The 24630-nt window shown below is 41.8% G+C and overlaps 1 protein-coding gene across 8 annotated transcripts in view; it reads right to left on the reverse strand.

The window, feature by feature from the left end:
• ST6GALNAC3 (ST6 N-acetylgalactosaminide alpha-2,6-sialyltransferase 3) overlaps nt 1-24630 on the reverse strand; it is a 498766-nt gene that overhangs the window by 473294 nt on the left and 842 nt on the right. The gene's annotated exons all lie outside the window — the stretch shown is intronic.

Raw genomic sequence — 24630 nt, forward strand, 5'->3', positions numbered from 1 at the left:
AACTACAGCAAAGTTGCAGGGTATAAAATCAATTTGCATAAATCAGTAGCATTTCTATACTCCAGTAATGAACCAACAGAAAAAGAACTCAAGAATACAATACCATTCACAATCGCAACAAAAAGAATAAAATACCTTGGGGTAAATTTAACTAAGGAAGTGAAGGACCTATATAATGAAAATTACAAGGCCTTTCTGAGAGAAGTGGATGACGACATAAGGAGATGGAAAGACATTCCATGTACATAGATTGGAAGAATAAACATAGTTAAAATGTCCATTCTACCTAAAGCAATCTACAGATTCAATGCCATCCCAATCAGAATCCCAATGACATTCTTTACAGAATTAGAACAAAGAATCCTAAAATTCATATGGGGCAACAAAAGACCCCGAATTTCTAAAGCAATCCTGAGAAAAAAGAACAAAACGGGACTTCACAATCCCTGACTTCAAAACATTCTACAAAGCTACAGTAATCAAAACAGCATGGTACTGGTACAAAAACAGGTGCACAGATCAATGGAATAGAATTGAAAGCCCAGAAATAAAACCACACATCTATGGACAGCTTATCTTTGACAAAGGAGCTGAGGGCATACAATGGAGAAAAGAAAGTCTTTTCAACAAATGGTGCTGGGAAAACTGGAAAGCCACATGTAAAAGAATGAAAATTGACCATTCTTTTTCACCATTCACCAAAATAAACTCAAAATGGATCAAAGACCTAAAGGTGAGACCTGAAACCATAAGGCTTCTGGAAGAAAACGTAGGCAGTACACTCTTTGACATCAGTATTAAAAGGATCTTTTCGGACACCATGCCTTCTCAGAGAAGGGAAACAATAGAAAGAATAAACAAATGGGACTTCATCAGATTAAAGAGCTTCTTCAAGGCAAATGAAAACAGGATTGAAACAAAAAAACAACCCACTAACTGGGAAAAAATATTTGCAAGTCATATATCTGACAAAGGCTTAATATCCTTAATATATAAAGAACTCTCGCAACTCAACCACAAAACATCAAACAACCCAATCAAAAAATGGGCTGGAGACATGAACAGACATTTCTCCAAAGAAGATATACTGATGGCCAATAGGCACATGAAAAGATGCTCATCATCGCTGATCATCAGGGAAATGCAAATCAAAACTACACTAAGATATCACCTTACACCCGTTAGAATGACAAAAATATCTAAAACTAATAGCAGCAAATGTTGGAGAAGTTGCGGAGAAAAAGGAACCCTCATACACTGCTGGTGGGACTGCAAACTGGTGCAGCCACTATGGAAAACAGTATGGAGATTCCTCAAAAAACTAAACATAGAACTACCATACGATCCAGCCATCCCACTACTGGATATTTATCCAAAGAGCCTGAAGTCAGCAATCCCAAAAGTCCTGTGCACCCCAATGTTTATTGCAGCACTGTTTACAATAGCCAAGACGTGGAAGCAACCTAAGTGCCCATCAACAGACGAATGGATAAAGAAGATGTGGTACATATATACAATGGAATACTACTCAGCTGCAAAACAGAACAAAATCATTCCATTTGCAATAACATGGATGGACCTTGAGAGAATTATGTTAAGTGAAATAAGCCAGCGAGAGAAAGATAATCTGTGTATGACTCCACTCATATGAGGAATTTAAAACTATGGACCAAGAACAGTTTAGTGGATACCAGGGGAAAGGTGAGGTGGGGGGTGGGCACAAAGGGTGAAGTGGTGCACCTACAACATGACTGACAAACATTAATGTACAATTGAAATTTCACAAGATTGTAACCTATCAATAACTCAATAAAAAATAACAATAAAAAAACAAACAAACAAAAACTTCACTAAAGCATAATTTGCATACAATCAAATACACATATTTTTAGGATATGGTTTGATGACCTCTGCAATCATCACCCCAACCAGTGCCCATAGGTTCCTGTGCAGGTCACCCCCTACAATCTCCTCCGCCCTCTACTGCAGTCAACACGGATTTGATTTTTTGTCATTCTAGAGTAGTTGTGGTTGTTATAAAACTTGTTATAAATGGAATCACACAGCACGTATTCTTTTGTGTCTGGCTTCTTTTGTTCAACATAACGTTTTTGAGATTCATCCAAGTTGTTGGAGTATCAGTAGTTCATTTCTTTTCATTGCTTAGTAGTTTCACATTATATAAACATATTGATTCTTTCCAGTTTGAAGCAATTATAAATAAATTGCTATAAATATTCACATACAACTCTTTCTTTTTGTGGACAGATGATTTCATTTCTCTTGGATAAATACGTAGGAGCGAAGTTTCTGGGGATTCAATGCAGTCTTAAAAACCACAAATAAAATTTCACAGTTTTTATGGAATTTGATAAGCTAATCCTACAATTTAAAAGGAAATATAAGGGCTAGAATAGTCCTAAAGAAGAACAATAAGGTGGAAGGGCTGGCCATGTCAGAAATAAAAATTTATTGTAAAACTTATTATAAAAACACTACAGTTTGGTGTTGGTATAAAAATAGTCAAACAGATCAATGGATATTAACAAAAGGGCCAGAATTAGAACCAAATATTTATGAACACTTGGTATATGTCAAAGGTGCCTCTGCTGACCAAGAGTGGAAGGACAGTCCTTTTAATGAACAGTGCCAGGAAAACTGGATATCATAACAGGGGGAAAACTGATACTTTATTTCACATCATACAGAAAAATAAATCCTAAATCGTTTTTAGATCTAAATTTGAAAGGCAAATAATATACTTCCTATAAGTTAAATTACTAAAACATTTTCAAAAAATCAGGGTGATGAAAGGCTTCTCAAGGAAAGATTTTAAAAGTCATTCATTATAAAATAAAAGAGTAACAAACTGAGCTGTATTAAAATTGCTTTGTTCATCAAAAGACACTAGTAAAAGAATAAAAAAGCAAGCCAAACAGTGGCAGAAGATATCTGCAACACATATTATTGGAAAATACATAATCTATTAATGTGTAGATTATATATAAAGAATTCCCACCAAGGAAAAAGACAAGTAACCTAATTTTTAAAAATACGAAAAAGACTAGGACAGACAGTTCACACAAGAGGACACTGAAATAGCCAACAAACAGCTGAAAAGATGTTCCACCTCATTCTCAATGAGGGAAATGCAAATTAAAACCACAAAGAGATACCACTGAACACCTACCCAAATGGCAAGAAATGAACAGTCTGACAATACCAACTGTCATCAAGGATATGGAGCCCCAGGAACTCCAGGACACTTTTCATGGGAGAGCAATTTGAAATAATCATTTTGGAAAACAGTTTGGTATTATCTACTGCCAGGAATAATTGTGAACAACTTTGAACAGGGAAGGAAAAAAGAGTACTGAGCGGCTAGTCTAGTGCACGCTTCTGCATTATCCTATCTTTCATTGTCTTTTAATTATTCTCCAAGTTGTAGAAAACTGATAATAATACAAATGCTTCTTGTCTATAGAAATGCAAATGAATTGCATCTGGTGGAAGGCAATGGGTCACCGCCTTGTGGACGGACTCGTTCTACATCTACTTGTAAACTCCCTTCAGCATCTCTTACTGCCTATATACGTGTGGTTCTTTCAATTCTCCTTTGAACCAATTGTAACATGGTATTGCTTCCCTCGTTAATTAATGAGCTAAACAAAATCTTTGACACATGTTCATTTTATATTTGTAGGAGAATAGTGATTTCACTTTTTTAAAAAATTATCCATTAGTGCCTCTCTGGCTGAAGATCCATCTATCCTGTGCCCCAGCAATTCCCCTCCTAGGTACACAGCCAACAGAAATGCGTGCGTCTGTGCCCCAAGAGACATGTGCAAGAATGTTCATAACATTGTTATTTACAATAGCTAAAAACTAGAAACACCCCAAAGATCCATCATTAGTCGAGTGCATACATTGTGGTAGAGTCAGATAATAAAATACAGCAAGTCAAATGAATGAATGACAGCTAGCTACACACCGTAACTGGGATGAACTTCAGAAGCATAATGTTGGGAAAAAAGAAGCCAAACATGTAACGATACTTTATGATTCTATGTGCAGTCCAAAACAGATACAAAACTAAACCATAGCATTTAGAAATATATGCTTAGGCGGCAAAACTTACTGTAATAATTTTGCTTTTCTTTATAAAGTCAGGACAGTGATCTCCTTGTGGGGAGTGAGAGAAGGTAACAACCAGGTGGGAGAGGAGCATTCCTGGGACACCTGCACGGTTCTGTCCTCACCTCGGCATCATCGGTAACAATCGTAACATATTCCCTTTATGATAAATCATTGGGCCATTTAATTGTTCTGTGTACTCTTCTCAATGGCATTATCTTTCAAAGTAAAGAAAACATTAAAAAAAATTCATGGAGTGAAGGACCCAATAGCCAATTAAAGACAAAAGCTATAGTATTCACTGTATTGTCCGACAAGCAAGTTTTCCACATTAATATTCCAAGTCATTAAAGAAATGGCCTTCAGAGACTATTTTCTAATCCTCCAAAGCAGTAAAATAAATGCAATAAGCTGCTGAAAAGACAGGAAGCCGAACAGCCCGGCGCCAGTACTGTTTCTTTCTTAAGATGCTTGCCAGGTTCACAAACTGAGTATTTTCAGCCAAAAGTTAAAGTTGAAGCTTTATCCTGCTTCTCTGAAAACAGAAAATTAGCTGCCATTCAAAAGAAATTAACACCTGCACCTGCCTCATTTCAGGAGAAAATTGTTTCTTTCTGTCTCCCCCATAACTTGATACACTTCCACAAGCATCAGGCAGCGCGGTGACAGCCCCTTTGTCATCAGCATAGGTAAAGGTTGCCTAGGCAACCAAGCCCTCCACCAGCAGTGCCAGCTCCTCCAGTCTCTGTCTGGGCTGAGTTCACTAGGCAGAGCTGGCACCATCCCCACACGTGAGGGCATGAAATGTTAGAAAATTCAACAGAAAACCCTGGGCAGTTCCTGCTTTGATTCATTTGTCAGTGTTAGAAGGGCATGTCTGAAGGCGCTATGGCAAAGGCTGTGCCACAATCACAAGACATCCAATTTCACTGAGCCTGGAGGGGAGAAAAAGATTGGAGATGGAGGGAGGGAAGGGGGGAGGATTGAGAGAAGAGGAAGGAAAGTGTATAAACACCTCTTACGCTGTCTGCCCCACTCTTCTAACACTCAACACGGGAATGCTAACTCCTTTCTTCTCAGAATGAAAATAATAATAGTTACCACTTTTTTGAACCCTTGTCATGTGCCAAGCACTTTACATCAAATATGTCATTAAATCTCCTTCACAATAGTCCTTACAAGTAGGCAGATTTGTCTTCATCTTCCAGGAGGAAACTGAAGTTCAGAGAAGTCAAGCGCTGTGTCCAAGATCACCCGCAGTGAGAAGTCTGACCACTGCCCGGAGGAAACTGTCATCCTCCCATGCCGGCAATGAACTACCCAGTCTTCCTAAAAGGCAACTAATTAACCAGTCTGCCTAGAACTACCCAGCTTTGAAATGACATACAAAGTTGCCATGAATGATACAAAAAAACAAAAGTAGAGTACAAGTAGTAAATAAAATTTCTTACCCTAGAGACAATTTAAACAATAAACATTATTTATACAAAGTACATAGTCTTACTTCATATTGTTCCTGACAACAAACAGTGGAGGAGACATGATTACCACGTCCAGTCGGGAGACAAGAAAACAAAGGTTCAGAAAGGTGTGCTGCCTGCCCCAAATCCCAGGGCTGCAAATGGCAGAGTGGGGACCCCACTGACTCCAGAGTCCCCAGGCATCTCAGGTACTAATAACGACCACTGAGTGTGCACATCACGTCCCTTTAACAGGTATCCACGTGACCAGGGACCACATGGATACTTGTAACTTATGGGGAAGCCCTCAATAAATGGTAGCTATCATCATCATCCCTAATACCTTGGGATATAAATTCACACTCCTTAACCTAGCATACAAAGTTCATGAGGATTTGGTCCCCACCCACCTCCCCAACGTCATCTCCGACACGTCAGCCAGGGTCAAATGCTTGCAGCTCACCCTGACCAAGACCTCCCTCACCTCCACGCTTTCATGCATCCCGTGCACCGTTCCCTCCGTCTGGGACGCTTTTTCGAACTTCTCCATCTGGGTAACTCCCCTGAGGTTCCTAGACTCCTCTTCACTTTGTCAGCTGCTTTCTTGGAGCCCCTGTGGCTGATGCCCGCCTCGGTCAGAGCCCAGGTGCCCTGTGGCAACTACACTCAGATCTGCGTCCTTACTCCTTCCACCTCCGAGCTCTGCCGTCTTGCTGGCCTCTGCCTCTTCACGAAAGTTCTCTGGAAAACCGAGCGATGTACCTCTGGCAGTCTCAGGCTCTAGCCACAGGCCATGGAGGGATGATTTTCGCCAACATGATGGAAATCCTCTTCTATCTTTCTATATTTCCCTTTATAGCAATCCATGAACGGCTGAAAAAGCAGCTTCTTGTAAAACAGTCCATGAAACTGTAGGTGGTAATTAAGTGTCGCCAGTCTGCAGAGCACCGCATGCAGAGAAGCAGTGCTGAGGGACCATCCCTTCACATGCAGTGGGGCTTTCTTTTTCTTTTTTTTCCGGTGAAGTTGTACAAAACAAATGTGTTACAGCATTTCCACCTTATTCTTGTTGATCTTTAGGCTACGATTTTTCACCACGGTAAGGAGGTGCAATTCTTGCCGTACCTTCAAATCTTCCCCACTGCTCTCCTACAAACCTAGTCAGGAAACTGTATGTATCAGACACAGCCCAACAAGCAAAGCTCAGATCCAAAGAATTCAACAAAGATGAGTCAAACCGCCTGTCTCTAACGACAGGCCCAAGGGAAAAGAAGGTGGAGTCCCTTGCTTTAAGAACATGGGGCACTGGAAGCTGGAGCGCGTCCATGAAGGAGTGCAAGCTTGAGGCTGGCTGGCTGGGTTTGAACCCTGCTCTGCCGCTCACCCCTGAGTGACCTTGGACAACTCACCTAGGCAGGACCAGCTATATAACTCGCAGGACCCTGTGCAAAATAAAAACATGAGGACCTTTGTTCAAAATCATGAAGAACTTTTAGACAGCAATTGTAGAACATTCATTCAAGCGGGGGGCCCTTCTAAGCGTGGGGTCTTGTGATCACACAGGTCGCATGCCAAGAAGCCATCCCTTCACCTTGCATCTCTGCTTCTCAGTTTCCTCCTCTGTAAAATGGACACAAGAACAGCACTCATCTCACAGGGTTGTTGTGAGGATCAGATTAGAAACCCCCACAAAAAACGATTATAAGAGCACCTGGTACATAACAAAAAAGGTTGGCTTTCGCTATTATGATCGTTTTGAAAGTCAAGGGATGAAACAGAATAACTAAAGCATTCATATTCAATTACAAACTATTATTTTACAAGGGATTAGCCACAAGGTCCTTTAAATAGCAAACTTCCTTACTTAATTCTGATTGAGTTTACAGAAGACTGATGCCTGTACTACTTACTTAAAAAGAAAAAAAAAAGTATCAGGCAAAACAAAGTACATCTCTAACCGGAGAGACAAGCCCAAGACAGAAAGATAGGCTTCAGACAAGATGGCCCAAGAGACGTTTTCATTTCAGGTCTACAGGAAAGGAGATCTCTTTCTCTGTTCCTACCTGTGTGTCTACAATCTGGCCTGCCTGTAGGACAGCTGATGTCAAGGGCAGGGCTGGAGTTAAGAATGTGGGTCTTGGAGTCAGTCAGAACTGATTTACACTCCTGGCCCTAGATCCACTAATTCTTTCACTTAACTTCTCTAAACCCTTAATTTCTAAGCACTTAACTTCTCTAAACTCGCACTTCCCCATTAACATACAAACTCACAGGGGGCTCACGAAACAGAGTCCCAGAGGTGTTGAAGCTTAACTGACATACACACATCTGGCGCGGGGCTTGAGGGTGTGCGCTTAGCACTGCTCATGAAACGGCCGCCTCAAGGGCAATAATATGGAACTGCCCCCAAGTCAGGACTGGGACACAGTACACATTTAACAGGCGATGGGTCAGAAGCGCCTCACTCCCCCCAAACCACAGTTTAAGATTACAAATATTAACTGTTCATCCACATCAGAAAGACCCTGAACTGTGCCATCAATGATCTAAGGGCTCAAATGATTACTTCTAAATTCAGGACTGCTCTGGCTAAATGAAAATTCCAACACCTATATTAATAGCTTTATCTGCCAAGAATATTTTACTTTTATTAGCACTTTCCAAAAAATTGATAAATTTGCTTATATCCAAATTTTACAGATTTTACAGATGCCACATTCTCATTAAAGTGTGGTCACACAACTGTGGGCTGGAGCCATAGGAGACCCCAGGCCAGCTCCCTGATCTCAAGGAACACGTGCCTTAGCTGTGACTGACTGCACCACACCCCGGGAGAGAAATGGCACTGCCATGTTTTAACTTACAGGCTTCTGGTAGAGATTATCCTGTGCAGTCATAATCAGAATAAATAACTTCCAAATACAAAGACAATAACCAGAGCCAATGCAAGGACTCCAAACACTCTAAAAAGTCAATAAGACAACAGGATATTCTACTGCCCAGACCAATGGCTCCACCACATAAATGTCTGGTGCTTAAAATGTCTCAAAGTGTTCCATTACTCAAAATGTTCCAAAGGTGTTCTTTGGACAAGGTCAAGTCCAAACTGCTTTGGCTAATCTCCCACCAGCCCCCTTAGTCCAGTCTAATCTCCAGCCATACAGAACTACCCACCGTTCCCCTACAAATGTCCTGTTTCAGGTCCAGGGACTGAAAAGATCTTTGAGTAGCTAGAACAGAGAGAGGAAGGTTGAGTGCCTTAGAGGAGACTGGAGAGGGAGGTGAGAGCAGGTCACGCAGGCCCGTGGAGTCAGGATAAAAGTCAGGATAAAAGGATTGTAATTTATTCCAAATGAAACAGAAGCCATTGACCAGTTAAGCAAGGGAATGAGATCATCTTGTATGCATTTTTCTTGAGATATAATTAACAAATAACATTATATTAGTTTCAGGCATACAACATAAGGATTTGATATATGTATATATTACAAAATGATCATCACAATAAGTCTAGTTAACATTCGTCACCACATATAGTTACAATTTTCTTTCTTGTGATGGGAACTTTTAAGATCTACTTTCTTAACAACTTTCAAATATACAGTATAGTACTAATCACTGCAGTCACCATGCTAGACATTACATACCCAAGAACTTATTTATTTTATAACTGAAAGTTTGTACATTTCGACCCCCTTCACTAATTTCACCCATCCTTCCCGCTGCCCCTCCACCTCTGGCAACCACCAATCTGTTCTCTGTATCTGTAAGTTCAGTTTTTGGTTTATTTTATTTTATTTTATTTAGATTCCACATGTAAGGCATTTGTCTTTCTCTATCTGACTTATTTCACTTAGCATAATGCCCTCAAGGTCCATCCATGTTGTTGCAAATGGCTAGCAGGATTTCCTTCATTTTCGTGGCTGAATAATCTCCATCATATATATATATATATATATATATCACATTTTCTTTACCCATTCATCCATCAATAGACACTTAGGTTGTTTCTGTGTTTGTCGCTATTATGAATAATGCTGCAAAGAACACGGGGGTGCAGATATCTTTTCAATATCATGTTTTCATTTCCTTTGGATAAATACCCAGAAGTGGGAGTGCTGGACCATATGATAGATCTAGTTTTAACTTTTTGAGGAACCTCCATACTGTTTTCCATAGTGGCTGCACCAATTTACTTTCCCACCAACAGTGCACAAGAGTTCCCTTTTCTCCACATCCTCCCCAACATTTGCTATTTCTTGTCTTTTTGATAACAGCCATTAGGAGAGGTGTGAGGTTGGAATCCCATTGGGGCTTTGATTTGCATTTCTCCGATGATTAGTGATGTCGAGCACATTTTCAGGTACCTGTTGGCCATGTGTATGTCTTCTTTGAAAAAAATGCCTATTCAGATCCTCTGCCCATTTTTTAATCCAATGGTTTGGTTTTTTGCTATTGAGTTGTATGAGTTCTTTACATATTTTATATATTAACCCCTTATCAGAGATACGATTTGCAAACATTTCCTCCCAGAATATGACCAGTTAGGCAAGGGAATGAGATAATCTTATATATACATTTTTTAAAGTACCTTCTGGCTGCTGTGTCAAGAGCTGAGTCCAGAATGGTGAGTGAAGAGGAGACTGGGGTAGAGAGACCAGGAGGTGGATACGGCACAGCCATCCCAACTAGTCAGCCTGAAAAAGCTCATGCTCATCCATCGAGATTCCGTTCAAGCATCTGCTCATCAGGGAAACGAATCCCACTAGGTATGACGTCAGCTAAACAGGTTAGGGAAAATGCCCTAAGCGTAAACTACCTTCAAAGTTCTTCAAATCAAAAAAAATGTTCTTAGAATTCCTTGATTTTTTTATATTCAGTCTAACTCAGATCAAAATTATTTCCATAAGCTTCTTCAAAGTGTAGTTATGATTATAGTTCATCTCCATAGTCCTATATGATTCTCTCCTCCTCAGAGGTAGGATTAAAAGGGTTAAAAGCAGGGCATTTTGAGTTAGACAGAGCTGAATTTAGGTCCCTGGCTCCACTACTTACCTGAGAGAATTACTTAACTTCCCTTAGCCTGTTTCTCAGTCTGTAAAATGGGAATACATTCACCTCAAACAAATTCTTTGAAGTTTTACCCACTTAATGTAAGATGTTGGCTCAGTGCCTGCCACATAGTAGATGCTCAATAAATAATAGCTGCTGTAAGGACACTACTATTGTCCTTCCAAGGCAGGGTTCAAAGACAGTCATTATATAATGACCCATGGGGCAGAACTACCTAGCATCCTCCTCAAGAGCAATACTACCAACTGAATATAAAAGTCAGCTCTACCAAACAGAGCCTAAAGTCTGCAATGTGTCACCTACATGACCCAAATTTAAGACTCCTTTCATTAAATGGAAAGTTGAACAACCTGAACAACTAATAACTTATTTGTATAAAATGTTTAGTTTCATTTTATTGTTGGCTCATCCCCATTTGGTAGTTTTAAAAAAACCAAGCTCTGCCATAAACAAGCACACTACGTCTTTGGCACATTTTAATTTCCAGGGTTCTGTTTGAAATTCTGCCTATGCAATCATTGTAGCAAAATCATAATTGGGACAACTAATTTCCAGACACAAAGGACAATGACCAGAGTCAATCCAAGGAGTCTGAGTGCTCTCAGAGATAGTAGGACAATAGAACATTGTTTTCCCTGACTCAATACCTCCACTGCATTTAATGATCTGTTTAAAACCATCAGCGTTTTCCCATTTCCAGAGCACAAAGTCTGCACTCCTTGGCAGGACTTACACCATTCTTCACGATCTGACCCCAACCATACGTCTCCACCAGCTCCCAAAACCAGCTCGGCGACAGCCGTCCACAACTTTTCACTCTTCCCCAAAATGACCTCTTCCTTTATTCCAGTACATCTTTGCACGTGCTATTCTTTTGGCTTGAAATTAATTCATTCAATTATTCATTTGTTTGTTGACTGCACCATGCTAGATGCCAGATACAGAGTAATAATCATGATCCCTGCTCGTTCAGTCTTTTGACTGACAGGCAAACAAACAAATATGCATATATTCATATATTCAGAAGTGCTAGGCACACAAGAAACAGGGAAGCACAATAGGGAATATCAGGAAGAGATATATTTCTTTGGCATAATCAGCAGAGGCCTGTCTGAGGCAGTAAACTTTAATTTGGGACATGACAAGTGGGAAGAAATAGGCTCAAAAAGAAGGTGGGGGCAAGGTATGGCTGAGAGGGGAACAGCATCTCAAAGGCTCTGAAGCCGGAAGGAACCTGGCGTGGTCAAGAAGGGGATGGAATGAAAATGAGCAGTCGACCAAGGTGCAGATGATTTCTCAGGAATAAGCAGCAGCAAGATCAAGAGCATTGTGAGCCACGGAAGGAGGCTAGATTTTGTCCCAAGTGAAATGGAAACCTACCAAAACGTTTAGACAGAGAACTGCCAGAATCTGATTTCCTTTGTAAAGGTCACTCTGGCTGCCCTGTGGAGTTATGGAGGGGACTGGCGATGAAGACGAGGGCAGTCAAGAGGGGAACTGCCCGCAGCCTCACCCAGTCAGAAGAGTGGGCTCACACTCAAGTACAAAGGCCGTCTCCACAAGGAAACTAATTCTTCAAAGGTATTTAAAAAAAAAAAAAAAACCCTCATAGAAGTTTTCTTAATCCAGTTTACCTCAAGTCAAAAACCAAGCAATCTTTTTTATTTTAATAAGCTCCTTTGAAGTAAGTTGAACTCACATTGGAATGGATTTCAAAAGTCCTAAGTGATTCTCTGCACTAGGAGGTAAACCACCAAAGGGGCAAAACAAAACAGAGTTTGTGGGCACACGCATGTTTGTTACATACACAGACGCCAGAGCCAAAATGCGTGAGTTCAAATCTCACCACTGCCAAAAATAGTTTGGTGACCTTGACCACTCTGTGCCTCAGTTTCTGTATCTGGAAAATAGGGATTAAATGAGTTAATAAATGTAAAGTGCTGAGAATAGTGCCTGGGACTGACTGCATACAGTAAATGTTAGCTAATAACAGTAATCATTATAAAAATAATATGGTCCCACAAATTTTCTACTCGCTAGCCACGGGACCTTGGGCAAAGAACTTGAGCTTTCTCGAAGCCTCAGGGTCTCCTCACAGGTAAAACAGATATGATAATAGGATTTTTCTAACAGGACTGTTGAATATTAAAGGCAATCATGTGTATGCCTTAAATACAGTACGTACCATAAAGTTAGTGCCAGAAAATGTTTCATGATGTTATTCTACCATTACAGTTATTATTATTGTGGGCAAGTCACAAATAGGTTCATCCATGTGTGACTATAGGAATATATCCTATTACATGTATTTCACTTCGACCAAACTCCTGGGTTCAAAGCCTCCTTGCTGACCTGCGCAGCCTGGGGGACATCACAGAGCCTCGCTAAGCCGCCATTTCCTCATCTGTATGGGAACCTATAATCACACCTACCTTATGAGCTGGTAAGGATTAAATGAGATAAATGCAAAAATAAAAAGCCCCAACACAGGGTCTGTAAGCACTCAGCAAACATAAGCTATTGCTACTATTAATATTATCTTTCATACAGACCCTAATTTCCCTTAGAAGGGCTTAAATCTTCACCCTCCCTCTTATCTCCATTCCCTCTGCCCTCCTGTCCCCACAGAACCTGGATTTTCTCTGGGTGCTTGATAATAAACTTCCCCTTCACAGTCTCTATTTGCTGAATGAAGATCAGAGGGAAAAAGGGTCAAACACAGACCCCCTAACCCATCAAATGTAGAGAACATATGGTGAATTTCAGCGGTTCTGACACAGAACCTAGAGTGGCATAGGACTTGCATGTCACTTCTTTAAATAAGGTTTTGATCTCAAGGGTCAAAGGTGGGTAGGAGGGAAACAAGCCTTCCTTTACCCACAAGTCAGCAATCACAGGCAGGAACCTGCCAGGGTTAAACCGCACGGTGGAATTCAACACGCACCAAACCAGCCAAGGAACAATTAACGAAGTGACACAAACCAGGGCAGGAGAGAGAGATTCTCTGACTCCCGACTGGGGGAATGAGGGAAAATAAACAAGGTGGCAGCAGGAGGTGCAGTGGCTCAGGTACTCGCTGCTCCTGGGGAAGGAATTTTCTCCTAGAAACATGGGGAAAGGAAGGACAACAAGTCGAGAAAGTCAGCAATTAAAGAGCAAACACGAGTAGTAGGAAAGTCAGCCTCCAGGGAGTGGCAAAGGTGTGGTGTGCGGGGTGACATCCACCGGCTGTCATGAATGCCACACCAATGATTTTATACCAGGCACAGAAATGCGTCCCATTTCCCAGAGAATTCCTAGTGGGAAGGCTTACATCCTGGGACTCTGCATGAGGGCTTTATCTACCTGGTATAGAGTTCTAGAAGGCTTCCCTTCCAGAGAGCTGACATTATGGTTCCCTAGACACACTAGCTACTGATTCCCCATAACACCTGTATTGGGGAGGGGCCCAGAGGCCAGACATGAAAGGGGGAAATCAGCAAAATGGGCTGCATAACAAATAAGGGCACAAAAACAGAGAGCCAAGAGAAAGCAAAAGGGAAATCTTTAGAGATTTATTTTCTTCTTTATGCCAATATGAGCCTATAAGAAGAGATTAAATCAGTGGTTTCCAATGCCTTTTGTTACTTATTAAAATCCCAAACAAGGCTATGAATCATCAACATGAAAAAAAAAAGGCTATCATCTTTCACCAGTCTTCGCTCTCCCCGTTCCTAATCCTTAAATAATGACTTTTTAAATATGAGACTAACTAAGCCAATAATTAAGATATCGAACTCTAGCACTAACGCATTAACTTTCCTGACCAAAGCCAGTACAATTTGACTGCAGAAGCTGTTTCCTGCACCCCCATGTCTCCTTGCTAGAAAGCAGAGAAACAGGGGGCAGCAAAGTGAAAAAGGTTTGACACCCAATCAGCAGGAACCAAATTCCTGGTTTATAAATCATCATAAACTGTTTTTAAATTGATCTGAAAGAAACTGAGTTTCCAGAAACACAGGAAGGATGCCACCGGCACGGGTTCATTTCAGCCCCAGCCCCTTGCTGCTGGGCACAGAGACCCATGCAATTCCATATTCATGGTGGCCTGAGCTGCATGGCATGTAGAGTCTTGGGGTTTAATGAGAACAACGGGGGCAGAAATCAAATGATTACAATGCCTAAAAAGCTGATTAGAAGTCAACTGACTTAAATTTCTCAATGGACTTACATTTCTAGTAAGTTTCTGTCGGGGCATGCATGGGTTTGAAGACTTTCTTGACTCAACAACCATTTGCTGAGCAGGATGTAGAATGGCAGGGCTACACAGAGTGTGGTCCACAGATGGCCATCATCAGCATCACCTGGGGGCTTGTTAGAAACGCAGATTCTTGGGCTCCACCCCAGACCTACAGAATCATAAACTCTGGGGGTGGGGCTTAGCAACCTCTGATGTAGCAAGTCCGTCAGGGGGTCCTGGTGCAGTTCAAATTGGGAAGCACTGTAGTCAGCATATCTGCTAAAAGCAACAGACTTAGGGATCAGGCTTTGGAGTGGTTTTGGGGAGTGACTTATCCTCTCGAAGCTTCAGTCTCCTCTTCCACACAGAGTCCTTGGCTCCACACTCTGTCCATATCCCTGACATTCACGGTGTGAGGCCTCAGGGCTAGTGTTGGCCACATGTGAGAGAACTCGCACCACCCCTGACCAGGCTCTTACAGTCTACTGAAAGAACTTAACAGTCCAGCACAGGGGCTGGCACGCTTTCTCTGTGAAGAGAGAGTTAGTAAATATTTAAGGCTTTGCAGACCATACAGTTCACATGTCATCTTCTCAACTCTCCTGCTGTAGCATGAAAGCAGATATAGGCACTGGGAAATGAATAAGCATGGCTGTGTTCCAATAAAACTTTATTTACAGACACTGATATTTGAATTTCATACATTTTCAGTCGTCAGGAAATCTTATTCCTCTTTTGAGTTTTTTTCAACCATTTAAAAATGCCAAAGCCGTTCTTACTCATGGGCTATACATATACACAGGTGATGACGGGGCAGGGGGTGCAATTCGGCCCAAGGGCTGTCGTTTGTGAACCCTGGTCTATTGCTCTTGCATTAGCAAAGTTGTTAAGTTATATGAGGCAGAGTTTCCTCCTCTGTCAGATGAAAGTAATAACGCCCATCCTGAAATCTTATCTCACAACATCTGACAGGCTGTCTGCTGGAGAGAAGGACTCAGCAAACACCACCTACGGTCATTGTTATAAGGAAATGTTCATCTTATGAGAAAATGCTAACACTCTATGATCCAGGAAGATTAAGTGGAGCAGGAAGTGTAGGCAAAACAGAGCTTCAGGTTCACAAACTCATTTGCTCTAAGCGCCATTGGACATCCATCTATTAGGATATTGCTGAATTTATGGAGGCACAACAAGCAGTGAAAAAAGCAGAAAACTGTACAAAGGAACCCCAACCACCTTATTCTCTTGACTTAAAAGAAGACATGTGGCTTGTTCTGGATGTCTAAATTGCTGCCATATGGCCCTCCTGGAGCAAAGGAATGACTCAAACAAAAGTGTGTAAAGTCTGTCTCTGACCTCAAAGCCTCAGGGAGTTCCCGCCACCACACTGAGACCAAAGCAGCACTCCCTCGGGAGAACCCACAGCTGCTCAACACCTGGGGGTCAGACAGGCTCAGGATATGGGAAAACCTAGGACTCCATTTTCAGATGAAATATCAAGGGCTCGTCAAAGGCTCCAGTGTGTCCCCGGGTTGGGTGCTCCTTCCGTGCTCATCATTTCCTTTTGTTTGGTTGCCAAGAGTCTGACCAACAGGGGTGTCCTCTCCTCTGACCATCCCCCCCATCCCCCTCGCAAGGAGGCAATCCTTCCCCCACCCCCTACACTGCTCTCCTTGCCTCCAAGTTTAGCGGTCCCTTCCGATGGTGAGGATGACTACCTGGATGGACATGCCGTCCAATACAGTAGCCACTACTCACATTTGGATGTTAAGCACTTGAGAAATGGCTGGTGTGACTGAGAAACCACATTTTTCACTTTGTTTTATTTTATTTAATTAACATTTGAAAACTGATACTCGATTCAACTCTTGGAAAACTTAAGCATCTTTGGAGCAACTTGAATGTGTGAATCTACTTTTTTTGACTGTAAATTTTATAAAATCTAAATACAGATCAAGTATTTCTGATGAAAATTTAGCATCTGAATGGAAATATGCTGTAACGGCAAAATATACACTGAATTTTGAAGGCTTATGCAAAAAGAATATAAATATCTCATTAATAATTTTTATATTGATTACATGTTGAAATGAAAATGTTTTGGAGTGAGTTAAATAAAATATGGTATTAAAGTAAATTCTGCCTGCTCCTTTTTGCTTTTTTTAAAATATGGCTCTTAGAAAATGTGAAATTGCAAAAGTGGCCCACATTGTATTTCTACTGGACAGCACTGCTGCAGAGCGTTAAATAAAGGTTTTATTGTCATGACTGATACTCATCACAAAGCTTGAATCAGATGCAGTGTCAGGCGGTCCAGCTCTGAACTCTGCCCCCCACAGTCCCCTTACTGCCCACAACTCAGAGAACAGCCCTTGGCTCCTGGCTACCATTTTCCCTGATTGATAAGGCAAACCCTTCATAAATAGAGACCTTCACTTCTCTTTCTTTCGAGTCCAGCACATCGTTGGGGCCAAGAACCTAAACAACGATCCCAGGAAGGGCAGCCCTGCTCTCCGCAGGTGTGTCCCACTTGTCCCAAGGAGGGGAATCGTCCCAAGACAGACATTTGCTCAGTCCAGTCCTTAAAACCTAAGATGAGCTCCATGTGCACATTTTAATCCCACATGATGACTCCCTTTTACTGCAGGACATGCACATTTTATTTCTAATTCTCCTGCGATCACAATCTTAGAGCACGAGGCAAACAGAGTTTTCAAACCAACCAAAGGAGCTTTTCTTTTGTGTCTGGTAAACCCACAGCTAATAAATTCACTAGGAAACAAAATAGCCTTTGAAATTAGAGAGAAGTCCCTTCCAGAAGAGGATTGTATGTGCAAGAGATTTCAAATCTCAGTCAATACTAAGATATGATTGAATGAATGTGGGTGCGTACTTCTCTTTCTATATTTATATCTACTCTGTATATACAGAGACACACACATTGTTTTTACACACACACTAGCATGACTCAAGCACAAGGCCCTCTCTTTTCCTGGCCCCTGAGTGGTCTCTGTAGGAGTTAACTTTCCCCACTCTCCAAGTACCAGATGTTGTGAGCCCCCACCCCTCCACACCACACAGGAAATGAGAGCGAGGCCTGGAGAAACGGGGTGTGGGGCAAAGGGTCCCTCTGAGAACATCAGCTACCCTGGGGCTGCTGTTTATTGAAGTCTCTGGATCCCTAGGCCAAGCTCTGACTTAGCGACTTTAAATCAGTTTAAAATCAGAAGCAGAGCCCACTCTGCATCCGTGAGCTGAGGAAGAGAGAGAACAATGGTAAAAGCACAGATAATCCTTCACCTCACTTGAGCCCTTTCCTGTAACTACCTTCCTGCAGACAAACCTTGACGGAGCAGCTAAGGAGGGGAATGAACCCCTTTGGGGGTTTGCTCCTCTCCCTTTCCCGGCGCTGGCGGAGGTGCTAATTGGCAGTAAAATGCGTAAAAGGTGTACAGCAGAATGGCTGGGGATGGACAGGGCCTGGATAATCCAAACACCGAATAACAGGCTGTTAATAACGGGGAGCCAGCCGCAGCTTTCTGTAATGGGATCCTGGTAGCACTTGTAAATCTACTCTCTCCAAATAGAAAAATGCCTTCCTCCACTTTTCCCTGAAACCGGGAAACAGAAAAGAACTCATCCAACTCCCAGCCCTCAGCAGAGTGTGTGTTAAATCCTTGCAAACAGAGAGAAAGTTCCCTCCTGGGGAGGAGATTTCATGACTTTCATAACGTTCCCCATCTACTGGAAAGCTTCGTCCTCAAATTTAAGCCCTTCTTTCTCTCACCAGTTCCCAAGACAGGTTTCCTTGACTCAAGCTGTTATCTAATTATTAATAATGCTAATAATAGTTTTACCACATGTGTACAGTGCATTCTGCTCTGCAAAGTGCACTCATAAGCATCCTCTCTTTTGGACTCCAACGGCACCCAGGGGGATCCAGGTTGGGGAGCCTGAAGCTTATACAATTTGTGAGTCTCTTTAAGAAAATGAATATAAAATTATAAATACAAAAATGCCAGGATCTCTTCCCAGAGCCTGGGAGGGGCCCTGAAGCTTGGCCTAATGGTAAATCCAACTTTGTAGCATCCTTCTCCTTTACCCACCCCCAGAGGGACATGTGGGTTTCTCTAGCGAGGGGGCAGGGAGACATGTGACTTGCCCAGGGTCAAAGGGCTATTCAGTGTTAGAGGAAGAATTAGAAACTTCTTTATCTCCCCAGTCTCTGTGGCCCCTCTATATCCTCTAGTTCCTCTGTCACAAAGGAAACTCTGAGGAAGGAAGAAATAAAAATAAAGCAGGTCAAAGTGATCCCCGCCAGGCGGGTGTTAGGAAGCTGTATAGACTGAGTATTGCCTGGTTAGAAGATGGTGAAATAAATTCAAAACCCCTATAAACATTCACTTAATTGGCACCGAAGGTAAAAGACACATTACATAAGCACGCAGAGCCAGGGTGAACTCCACCTTCACCACCCACTAACCACAGGACCTGGGACAAGTTACTTAGCTTCTCTGAACCTCAGTATGTTCACCTGTAATACAAGTGTACATGAGATGATGTATATAAAACACTTAGCACAGAACCCAGCCTGAGCACTCGAGGTGTTCAACAGACAGCAACTATTACTGTTGTGTTATCAATTCATCCAAAGAGTACTGCTTTCACATAAACCACTCATTCCCCGAAGTGTGCAAATGGAAGCTGCAAAAGCTTCTGCTCAGGCACCCTAAGACTGAAAATTACACCAGGCAGCTACTGAGATTTCAGCAGTTCAGGGCAGCAGAAAGAAATGTCATAGCAGATTTTTAGACAAAGTGCCTTGTCTGCTCTCCTTGCTGGGGTTATCTTAGAGTTTCAGATTTATAACCTGTGTACCTGTGAAGTCTCTGTGGCTCTCCAGTCTCAGCGAAGCCATATTATTTTCAAATGCTTTCAGACCTCATAGTTTGAGAACCACAAATTGTGGTTGTGGATGTCAGTTTTTTGTTTGGTTTTTTGCTTTTGCTTTGTTGTTCCCATTAACCTGGGGAACCAAACTGATCATAATAAAAGATAAGCCACACCCATGCTTTCCTTCTTTCCTCCTTCCGTCTTCTTCTCCCTTCCCCCTCCCTCCTGATTTAAAATTGGCTCCAGATTTTATATGAGAAGCGGTAACAGATCCACAAGAAACAAACCGAGAAGAAACTTAAGGAGCAAACTGATCAACTCTAATGCTTGCTATATATTAGAGTGAAAAATTTAGGCTTTATCCATGAAGAATTCAGCTGTGTATAGAGAAGGACAGGTTAGGCCCATGTCTATAACTGGCATCTCTAAAAAATAAAAATAACATCATTTACACATTTAACAAACATTTAGGGGACACTTTACTAGGCTAGTTCTTATGGATACCAAGTTGAATAAGATAAGGCCTTTTCTGTCCCCGAGACTCAACTAGGTAACTACCAACACCCCCATACCTCCAGGTAGACCTTTCAAAATACTTTGCATACTTTGAATTACTAGTTTAATTACTTACCTTCCAAGTGAGTCTGTAATCTTACTTAAAGCAAGAACAATATTCATTTACAGATGCTTAGTGAACACCAGCTGATTGACCCACGGAAGGCCTCTGCTCTTTATGAGTTCATAGTCAAACAAAGAGTCGGGCATGTAAAGAGCTAATTGACAGGACAGGATAACACCTGCTACCACAGTGACAAGCACTACGACCATGGGAGCACAGAGGAAGCTGCTGAAGCAGGGCAAGGCTTGACCAGAGCTGTGATACTGTGCTAGGAGTTGAAAGATAAGGAGAACTTTTGTCAGTGGAGGAAAAGTGATAGCAGAGGGAATTTCCTGCAGAGAAAACACATGTACAATAACAATTCATAGCTAATAATTATCAAGGACTTACTGTATGGCAGGTTCTGTTCTATTAGTTCTAGAAACTACTTCATGTATTCCTCATAGCCTTAAGCAGGAGGCACTATTGTTGCTCCCATTTCACAGATGGGGAGACTACAGCTTAGAGATCTCAAGACTGGCACAGGTTGGTCTGACATCAGAGCCCAGGCGCTCAATCCCTACGCTACACCACAAAGGCACAGAGCTGTGAAAGGAGGTGCTATGTCTACAGACTTCGGTAAGTTCAGATAAGTGTCTGCACCACAGCTAAGGGAGTAGGAGGTGGTGAGACCAGACATGTGGGCAGGGGCCAGATTCTGAAGGAACTCGAATGCCAAGCTAAACAGTTGGGTTTATCCCACAGGGGTTGGGGAGCCAAGACAAGCATTTAAGCCTACAAATGGCTTGATCAGCACTGCACTTCAGCACAATACTCTGAGAGCGAGGTGGAAGATGGGCAAGATTGCAAGGAGCCGGAAGGAAAGGAGGCTATTTCAAAATACAGACCAAATACTAGGCTCTGGAAAGGCGAAGGGAGTTAGGATAGAGAGTCATGGGCAGATCTGAGAGATTTTCTTGAGATAGAATTGATGCAATATGGTGAAGGATTAGGTGTAGGGCAGAGGGAAGAAGAACAAATGAGAAGACACCAAGTTCATAACTTGATATCAACCTTCATCCAAGTTCCCGTCAATCAAGATAAATGTTCTACAACGAGAGGTGACTGGTGGAGAAGATGACAATAGCTTTGTCATGCACCTATTGTGATACTGTCTAATTACTTCACATTCATAAGTCTCATCAACCTGGCAAAACCATAACCTTCTCCAAGGCAGAAACGACTCACAAGTGTCTTGTGTCTCCATGTCCACTCAGGGTCCACTTCAGGGCTGGATGCAAAAAAACCTGAACACAACTCACCAAATATTTGTTAAGTATCGAAGGTGTACAAGATACTGTGCTTAAAAAGTACTGGCCGACCAAAGGCACAAGTCATAAAAGAAAATATGAAAAGGTTTATTACATAAAATTTTAAGGTAGCTATAGTTTGCAAAAGAAGAAAAACAAATGGCTAATATAAATTTAAAAGCTTACTTCACTAGTAATCAAATAAATATACATTAAATATCTTTCTTGTCTATCAAATTTTAAAGACTTTTAAAACACCCCATGGAAAGAGACTGATCCTGACTTGATTGTTCACAATGGCACAGCTACCAGGAGAGCATCGCAAGAAATGAGCCTACTAAGACTTGAGGTTGTTTTTACTGCAGTATATCTAGCCTGTCCTCTCTAATGTGTAGATAGTCTCATTTAACCCCCAGAATAATCCATTGAGGAATGCGTGGTCACCCCCATTTCAGAAACCGGGGCAGTGAAATCAAGAAACTTACCTGTGGTTATACAATTAGTAGGTGGTGGAGCCATAATTAAAACCCACATATTTCTAGCTTCAAAGCCCATGCCATGTGGAGTATGTATTCCACAATTAGATGATTATTGAGGTAATCATCATTCTCTTATGAGAGCCAGCTCTATGCATGAGCACCAGCCCTCACCATGCACAATACCTTGAGGGGATAGCTCTGTATGCCCCCAAAGACCACCCTTCACTGCTATGGCATGGGCTTCTCCTCCTAGCTAGTGAGAGATTCCCTCTATTAAGGTCCATAGTGTAGGAAATAATGATGCTTTAATCAACCTCTCTGCATCTCAGTTTTTTCATATGTAAAAATGGATAATAAAATCTACCTCAAAAATCCGTTAAGAACATTAGTTTTTGCTCACAGAATAAAGGTGACACTACCTCAAAAGTTATCTTTCTAAAACAGAAGCTCCATCGCAGAAAATCCTATTCGGTCTCCAAAACCCAGCTCCAACATCATAAGTAGAAGCCTGCCTTGATTACCTGATGAGTGGGTTCCTTCTCTCTCCCTCTGCACCTTATGCACATTATGTCTTCCACAGACCTCTGCTCTTCTTCACATTGTACATAAACATTCATTGACTTTGCTATCCCCCTTACTATACTGTAAGCCACTGGAGAAGGGAGTCAATAGTTTACATATCTTGTGATGCCAAAACCAAGTCCAGGGCTGGCACAGGGTGGACAATGTTTCCTTTAAAAAACAAAAAGGCCATCATTTTACCCTCCCAAAACCCTGCCAGACAATTATTATAATTTTATGCATTCTATACCTAGGGCAAATTGAGTTTCAAGTTGCAGTAACTATCTAAAATCATACACCGGAGATCAAGCTTGCTCCGAATCCAGGTCTCTGGACTCTCCACTCCACCAGGTATGGCCTTTCAAAGACAAGGGGTAGAGGCCCACCGCAGGCCATCTAGGCCATCAATGCACAAAGGTACTCTGTTTCTCAAAGGTGGGAAGGACTCTGAACGGTATTTGGACATCTGAAAAAGTCACCCCCTGGGGAAGTACAGGGAACAGCATTAAAGTATAAGGAAGGTTGGCAGATCTGGGTCTAAATACAGGTTCTCTGTCCTTAACCCTGTAGCCTTGGGCAAATCTCTCAAACTCAGAAAACTCAGCTTCCTTATCTGTAAAATGGGGTTTTAAACAATGATGCTCACCTGGCAGGGTTTGTTCTAAGAATAAAAGCTATAATATATGAAACAGGCTGAAGATACAATAAGGATTAATTAAACTGTAGTTATTATTATATGTCAGAAAAAAATGGCGCGTATTAAATGCCAACACCACGAAGTATTTTTCATACTCTATGTTCTTTCATCCTCACAGCAAGCCTGGGGAGTAGGTGCTATTATTCTGATCTTATATTGAGGAACCTGAGACTCAGAAACATTTAAGTCACTTGTCCAAGGTCAGGCAGGTAGCAGTTGGTGGAGCCTGCATTCAGACCAAGGTCTTTCTGAGTGCAAAGCCTTTGCTCTCTGCAGTTTACCTGCCTGCATCCCAAATTAGTTCCAGTGGAAGAAAAATAGGGAGCACGCAGATATGCCCTAAATGTCTGAGGTCAGTGTGAGGTGCTGGAAAGGAAAGGTTGACCAGACTCATGTGTAGCTTGGGATGTGTATTAAGAATGCTTGGAACACGTGCAAGGTGAGGCAGGCAAGAAACCAAATGGGAAGAAGACAGCCAACAATAAATGTCATGCTCCTCAACTTTCCTTTCAGCTAATAATACAATAAATAGTAGAGATGACTCTTCATATTTCAGTTCTTGTGCTCAGACTATCCAAGGGAAAAATTCCATAGTGTACCCACCTTATCTTGCTACCGTTTGTTAGGTCTCAGAAAATAGCCGGAAATCAGAGGAAGTTCAGGAAAGTCACAGGAAATACCTCATCTCCTTTACTCTAAGAAATGGAAACAAACTCTACCAGGTTAGGCTCTTATTTGCATCATTCACACCAAGACATGTTGGAAGAGGATTCAGGTAACTAGTACAGCAGTAGATGGCTTCAAATCACCCTACAGAGAAACAAACACTATTTCACAATAACACAACAAAAAAAATTGTTTTCTGGTGTTTTCCTCTGTCACACACAGCTCCCCCACGCTTGGAACAAATAGGCCTTTGCATTCTCCAGTCAAGGCCCCGGAAACCTTCATGCTGTGGATATTTTTGATCGAAGCAGTCAGGAGTCAGGTTAGACGCGGGTAGAAACAGTAGTGCAGAAAAACGAAAAAATAAACAAACAAAAACCTCTTCCCCTGGGATGAAAAGTTCTCAAGTGAGGCACTCACACCAAGTCCTGGTGCCACAAGACTGTGAACCCAGAAAGATACTCAGTCCAGGCTAAGAACCCAGACTTGGAGAAAGAAAACTCAACAAAGAAGGGGTGGCCGAGCAGACTCTGATAGGGA

Source organism: Equus przewalskii, chromosome 24 (assembly GCF_037783145.1).
Source record: "Equus przewalskii isolate Varuska chromosome 24, EquPr2, whole genome shotgun sequence".
Lineage (NCBI taxonomy): Eukaryota > Metazoa > Chordata > Mammalia > Perissodactyla > Equidae > Equus > Equus przewalskii.